Raw genomic sequence first — 7990 nt, 5'->3', positions numbered from 1 at the left:
GCCCACGGCCGTAGGAAGCGCGGCGGTGATTGGCGGGACGCCTCGCGCGGGTTCCATTAGCCGCGGCGCTCTGGTAGAGGTGGTGGAAACGCAGTTTAAAAGCCGCTTGGGCGGGAGCTCCGTCGCGCGGCTCGTTTCTGTTTCCCATTTCCCCATCCTTCCTCTTAGGATGGCGATAAGAGGCAAGTCGTACTGCTTTTTGTGCGCCGTTTCCTCTCCCTGCCCCTCTGGCGAAGCGGCTTTTCTCTCCGGGGTCGGTCGCCGGCGAATGGGCCGGATTTCACGGCAGCTGCGAGGACCCGGGTCTGGGCCTTTCTCAATCTCGGGACACTGGTTCACCGAAGAATAGCCGCAGCCTTTCCTCTCCAAAAGCTAGCCTTGAAGGGAAAGAAAAGGAGTGAGGCGTTCATGTGGACGCTCATCTTCCTCGATTTGATTTACTTGGGGGAGGCAAGGGGAAAGCGGGCAGTTAAATCTCCGTCTCTGCTTGCGAACGCTTCTTTTGTTCCCGAAATTCGGAAAAAGCCAGACCTTGACTACGGGGCACTTTGAACTAGCCTTGAATTTGTGACGAAATTGTATTGCCAAATGTTGCACTTGCCTCTTACCCTAAAGAAGGTTGGGACCTTTCTAAATTATTTCATTTAGTTATTTGGGGCTCAATTGCATTTTGTTCAGAGCCGTCTCTGGGTTGGATCCCTCCACCCGTAAGTATCTTACCCGTAACTTAAACCTAATGCTTCATAATACAACGAAATGAAATGATTTAGGAATTCCTTAATGGATAACTTACAACTGAGACAGGTGCATTCTAGATTTTAATCTTAGGGGAAGCCTAGTGACTAATAATTAGGCCGGAAACCCTAATCAAACCCCTATTACAGATCCGAGTTAAAACTTGGTGGAGTCTCAGAAATTTTACAATAAAAATGTCTTTCTGAAAACAAATACCATTAACGACAAACGTTTAAATACCTTTCAAATTTATATGTTTCAAGATATTTTCTTCCAAGAAAAGAAAGAAGCTGATCTTGGATTTAGGGTGTCTTAATCATTTCCCCAGATTCTGACCTCCAAACTATGTTTCATAAGCTACTTTAAAAAAAAGTTTATCTGATTTCTGCATGGTTGTTTAAGTTCCAGTAAATTTACTGGAAATACTAAAAATGTTTCCTATGAATTAAGCCATTTTATTTTTAGAAATTGAGGAGACATTTCTTTTAACGATAGTCTATTTTCCTAGAGGCAATTTTACTAATTATTTTCTAAAAATATCAGTATTTACATATATTTGAGCAATAGTATTCAGACCAGAAATGCAAAATAAAAATTGTATTTTAATTAGCCAGTTGTTTCGTAGGTCTTTAGGTTGCTGTGTAAGAGTTACCTTAACCATTACCTATCCACCCCCAGCTTCACTAGGTACAGAGGCAACGGTTTCATCTTCAGACGGTGAACTGAGCTGACAGGCGAACGACCATAATTTCGCAGTGACTGGTAACCCCATAAATGTAGTCAGTGAGTGTGGGATGGTCCCAGGCAGTGTGCCTGGCACAGTTCAGTTATTTCTTCCAGTATAGTCTCAAATTACGCACAAGGCAAAAGTCCTGAGCAGAATATCTGCAAGGCCACAGTTAACGGGTTTATTCTATCCTATTTGAATTAGCAAGTTATCCTGTTAAATCGTCACCTTGCTAGTTGAAGGGGTTGACTTGACTGTACTAACAGTTTTTAAGAGGTAGGTTTTGCCGCTCTAACTGAAAAGGGTCAGAGTTACCAGGGCTTATAGTATTTGATCTGACGAGGGTGGAGTACATAGAAGGATCTCCAGCCTCTGATAGCTGCCCTATGGTCTGAGGATACCTGGGCAGCTAGGTTCCTGAAGTGGATCTTCAGAGGAGGAGGAGGCATCACTGACACTTTGAAAATAATAATCTACGTAAATTTGATGCCAGTAGAGTACAATGCTGGAATCACAGAGCCACCTGGAGGGACATCTGAGGGTGCTGCACTGGAACTCTGCTTTTTTCATAGGGCCATTGTACCAGAAATTTTCCAGGCAGTTTAATCCTACCTTTTACCACAAGCAAAAAAAAAAAAATCACCTGTTGAGTCTGAAAGTTGTTATATTTTATTTTTATTTCTCATTGAGTTATAATAAACACATCAATACAATATTAGTTTCAAGTGTACAACAGTGATTCTATATTTTTATGCTTTATGAAATGATCACCATACAAAGTTGTTAAAATATTTTTGACCATTCCCTTATGTGTACATTACATTCCCATGATTTATTTATCGTTTTTTTGTTTTGTTTTGTTTTTTGTGGTATGCGTGCCTCTCACTATGGTGGCTTCTCCCGTTGCGGAGCACAGGTTCCAGACGCGCAGGCTCGGCGGCCATGGCTCACGGGCCCAGCCGCTCGGCTGTATGTGGGATTTTCCCGGACCGGGGCACGAACTCGTGTCCCCTGCATTGGCAGGCAGACTCGCAACCACTGCGCCACCAGGGAAGCCCTCCCATGACTTATTTATCTTATAATTGGAAGTTTGTACCTCATAATCCCCTTCCCCTATGGCAACCACCAGTTTGTTCACTGTATCTGAGAGTCTGTTTCTGTTTTGTTTGTCCATTTGTTTTGTTTTTCAGATTCCACGTATAAGTGAAATCATACAGTATTTTTCTCTGTCTGACTTATTTCACTTAGCCTAATACCCCTCAGGTACATCCATGTTGCTGCAAATGGCAAGATTTCATTTTTTTATGGCTGAGTAATATTCCAGTGTGTGTGTGTGTGTGTGTGTGTGTGTGTGTGTGTGTGTGTGTGTGTGTGTGTGTGTGTGTGTGTCTATCAATGTATATCACATTTTCTTTATCCATTCACCTATGGAGGGACACTTAGTTTGCTTCCATATCTTCGATGTTGTAAACGATGCTGCAATAAACATAGGGGTACATATATCTTTTTGAATTAGTATTTTTGTTTTCTTCATATAAATACCTAGAAGTGGAATTGCTAGATCATATGGTACTCCTATTTTTAATTTTTTGAGGAAACTTCATACTGTTTTCCATAGTGGCTGTACCAATTTACATTCTCATAAATAGTGTACCAGAATTCCCTTTTCTCCACATCCTTGCCAATACTTGTCTTTTTGATAATAGCCCTTTTGACAGGTGTGAGATGGTATCTTGCTGTGGTTTCGATTTGCATTTCCCTAATGATTAGTGATGTTGAGCACCTTTTCAGTGTGTGTTGGCCATCTGTATGTCTTCTGAAAGTTCTTTTAAATATACACAGTACTGTACGCTACAGGCCAACATTAAAGATAACATGATTCACAAAGAACTGCATTCTAGATGCCTGAAATCAATGTTCCCTGAGTAAAAACATTCTCATTCCCTCTCATTAATTCTCTCTCCTTTTCTTATCCCTGGACACTATCAAAAGGAGGTTACTTGCAGATTCTACATTTCTCAGGAGACATGGTTGATGTCGTAGCTATCAGACAGTGAGATTGACTTTCTACATCATCCACAAAGCCATGAGTTACCAAATTCAGACTTGGAATTATCCTAGATGCATCCAGGTATATCCCCAGCACCACTATTTTTAGTGATGAAGGTAATTTTGATTTTAACTCTGCTGTAGAGCTCCGAAGTAGAGGGGTTTTTTTTTTTTTTCATACTCTTATGTACCTTAAGGCCGAGAGGTTGGGCTACAGAGTTTGGGTGGCCTCTTTGTTCCTGGTTACCACTTCCAAACGATTTCTCCTCTTTCCTCCTTCAAAAACATTTGAAGTTCATATCATCATAAATCACACCTCATCCTCTTTACTGCTATAATTTCTCAACCCTTGGCCAATCTCCCTCAGAAATTAGACCATTGCTCCATGCTCTAAGTTTTCCTCACCATCCCTTTTGTCTACGTTCTTTGTGAATTCAACATTCTAACAGACGGCCCATGTAACACTGACATTGGGCCTCTTAGGTCTTTGACCTCTTCATCTCCAATAACTTGTTCCTCTATTCCATCTCATCCATCCACTCCAGTGGTAAGACTCTGAACCCTGTCATCAATAGCTGTTTTACCTTCTAAATCTCAAATTCAAGCATCCCAATTGTCAATCACTAGCCTCTTTTCCTCAGCTCATTTATCGTATTCTCACTGACCAGCAATTCATTAACCCCAACACTTTAAAGAAAAACCTATTATCCTGCTCCTGCCATCATATAATCATTCCAACTCAACTGAAGTAGATTCCCTGATCAATCTATATAATCACTCTTCTGCAAACATTTTCAACTCTCTTACTCCAATGTCTCTATCTTTCTTGCTTGGAAGAGCCTCAACCTTGCTGGGACTGAACCTTGCTGGAACAAACTTTCTCACTGCTTGCGCCCAAGTAGCAAAGATTGCTGGAGAAAAATCATACAACAACTGGTTTTAATTCATGACCTCAGACCTCACAGGAGCACTCGACACTGGCTGACAAAGCTCTTCATTCTCTGGATTAACCATTCATATCTTCACTTCTCAAATTGCTCACATCCCTTCCCCGTACCTCTCCCCATTTTCAGCTGGTAACCTTGCTTCATACTTGAGAAAATAGAAACCATCTGTAGGAATGCCTCAACTTCAGACGGTCAAATCTGCACTCATTTTCTCTTGCATCTTTCTTGCTTAAATTGAAGTGGTGTCCTTCTATCAGAGTGAATTCCACCAATTGTACTCCGGATCTCACCCTTCTGTCCTCAAGGACTTGATTCTTTCAGTCATCTCCTGTGAAATTTCTGAATTAAAAAAAAAAGACGATGTTTTATTTTGTGTTACAGTCATCCAATATAACAAATATTTTAATTATCTTTTATGTTGAAACAGGTATTAGAGTTTTTTTAAAAAAAATCTTTAAAATGTTACAGCTCGGGGGCTTCCCTGGTGGCGCAGTGGTTGAGAGTCCGCCTGCCAATGCAGGGAACACAGGTTCGTGCCCCGGTCCGGGAAGATCCCGCATGCTGCGGAGCGGCTGGGCCCGTGAGCCATGGCCGCTGAGCCTGCGCATCTGGAGCCTGTGCTCCGCAACGGGAGAGGCCACAACAGTAAGAGGCCCGCGTACCGCAAAAAAAAAAAAAAATATATATATATATATATATATATATATATATATATATATATATGTTACAGCTCTGGTACCCAAAACTTTGGGAAACAGTGGAAGGATATTTCTATGTGAAACCACAGATTTTTTTTTTTTTAATGATGCTATTACTTTGTCAGAAAACTCTTCCAAAACTTTTTTTTTTTTCCTAAAACACTTGATAACTGCCTTCATTTCCCTTTTTGGAGTTCTTAATGTTATTAACATACAGGTGACTTTTTTATTTTTCATATCCTGTTTTGTATAGGACTTGGTTGTGGATTTAAGGATGTCACCTCAAACAGCAGTTGATGAAATACTACATGGTCATGAAAATCATGTTCTTGACATTTATTTAAGAATATGAGAGAATGTTTACAACACAGCAGTAAGTAAAATACAAATAGAAAAAGAGACCAATGTTACAGTAAGATCTCAGTTCTATAAAGAACTGAAATGTTTATGGATATGTGTATATTTAAATGGACTACATGAATACAGACCAGAATGTTTGTAGTAGTTTCCTCTAGGTGATGGGGACAGGTGTTTTTTCTTTTCTTCCCTATGTTTTTCTGTATTTCCCAAGATTTCTACAATGAACACATACGATTTTATAATCATAACTACTTTGAATTAGTGTGAGAAACTGGGGAATCACTTGGCTTATCAGAATTCAGAATCTGTTTTTCAGTTTTCATTTCCAAAGTCTCCATTTTATCAGTTTATCCAGAGTACATCAGTCTTAGGTAAATGATTAAAAATAATTCAAAAGAGAAAGCTTATTAAACAGGTGAGATAAATGCTCAGTGCTTCTGTACTAGTGGATAAATCCACTTGTATGAATAAAAGATACACTGGAAACTTTTTAGTGAAATAGAACAAAATCACAGAGCTATTAAGTGTCAGGATTTGGGAATTCAAATAAGAATTTGTGTATTCCAGAGCCTCTTTATATCATTACTATACAATGATTGTAGAGGTTTAAGTTAAAATGAAGTGTTGGATTTTGGGTCATTTCAAAGTTACAGCAAGTTAGCAAATAGGTCATTCTGAGAAACTACAAATGTCCAGCCTTGGGAAAGAAGCTGGAACCTGTGAAGTGACAATTTTAGAGCTATAGCACTATTAATAATGACATATATATATATATTGCTTTACTCCCCTGCTACCTCAAAATGTGGCTGTATTTGGAGATGAGGCCTTTTAAGAGGTGATTAAGCTAAAATGAAGCCATTAGAATGGGTCCTAATATGATCTGACTGGTGTCCTTGTAAGAGGAAACTTTGACACACAGAGAGACACTAGGGAAGTGTGCGTACATTGGAAAGACCATGTGAGAACACAACAAGAAGGTGGCCATCTATGAGGCAAGGACAGGCCTTAGAAGAAACCAACCATGCTGTCACCTTGATCTTGGACTTCTAGCCTTCAGAACGGTCAGAAAATTTCTGTTGTTCAAGCTACCCAGTCTGTGGTATTTTGCTATGGCGGCCCTAGCAAGGTAATACATATAAACCTCTACTTTTATAGTTGAAGAAGTCAGATCACAGGGTGACCTTGACTCATAGAAGGCATTTATGTATGTCCATTGGATGAATAAATGCCTTAAAGTCACAAAGAAACTTTCATTATTTTTCAAGATCTTCCTTTATGAGGACTTTTTGAACTACCCAAAGCGGAGTTAATGTCCCTATTTTAAGCACCCTCACACCACTCTGTTCATGCTACTCTCATGGCACTCACCCCAACATATTACGGTGTTTGGTTACTTAATGTATCTTTTTCCTGCTGCTCAAAAAAACCCCCACTTTCACTCTGTATCCTTTTCCTCAGTGTTTATCACAGTATCAGTGGTCCATAAATATCTGTTGAAATGAGTGACCACCAAAAAAGAAAGGGAAGAACAAACTACACAGAATAAAAACACAATTTCCAATGCTATATTAGGTTGAAACATAAGAAATTAATATTTGCTATTTTCAAAATACTGAGCAGGAAAACTTGGTGACTTCCACAGAACATATCCAATAATAAAAAAAATTAATTTCTCCTAGTCTTGCTATTCATTTTTTGTACAACAGACATTTGACACATGCCTGTTAAGGCACTATTCACTACTAAGAGTACTGGAGCTTACAAAGGTGAATGAGTAAACTTTGCTGCCTGCTATGAGAGATTAATAGTTGAAAGTGGTACCTGATTTGTCACCACTCGCATTAATTGGTGAAAATATAAAAGATGCATTGGTATCACTTAGGTCCAATGGATTCTAGCAAGTTTTTTCAACAGTTTCCACCTTTATTATAAAACATTTAGTAAAGAGTGGGATCTGGGGTCAGTCACGCGGTTCAGAGTCTCGGGTGGGTAGCTATTCTTCTGTGTGCCACAGTTTCATCCGTAAGCGTGTACAATGTGCACACATTGCAGGGTTGTCTACAGTGCCTGGCACATGGGCTAAAGCATGTAAACTATTACACAAAGTTAGAAACTGTACCCTGTTGGACTTGCTTTCCGAAGGCAAACGGGTCTAAAATTGTTTTTGGAAAAACAGCTTGTACGGTATATGTATCGTATGTTTCCTGTTAAGGACCACCATGGGCTCACATGCCCACGAATGCACGACAGTAATAGCCCACATCTCTATGCATTATGCACTTTGAATGACAGAGAACTCACAAGGCCAAACAGTAAAAAAAAAACCAAAACAAAACCAGCCTTAACGTTTCACGATATATAGTGATCCTTGTCTTTTTGCAGACTAAGGATTACTGGGATAACATTTGAATGAGGAAGATTTAATCCTAAGATCAGAGGCATTTTCAAAAAATAGCGAGAACACATCTAGCTTT

Source organism: Grampus griseus (assembly GCF_964374135.1).
Source record: "Grampus griseus genome assembly, chromosome: 11".
NCBI lineage: Eukaryota > Metazoa > Chordata > Mammalia > Artiodactyla > Delphinidae > Grampus > Grampus griseus.
This window is presented reverse-complemented; position numbering follows the sequence as displayed.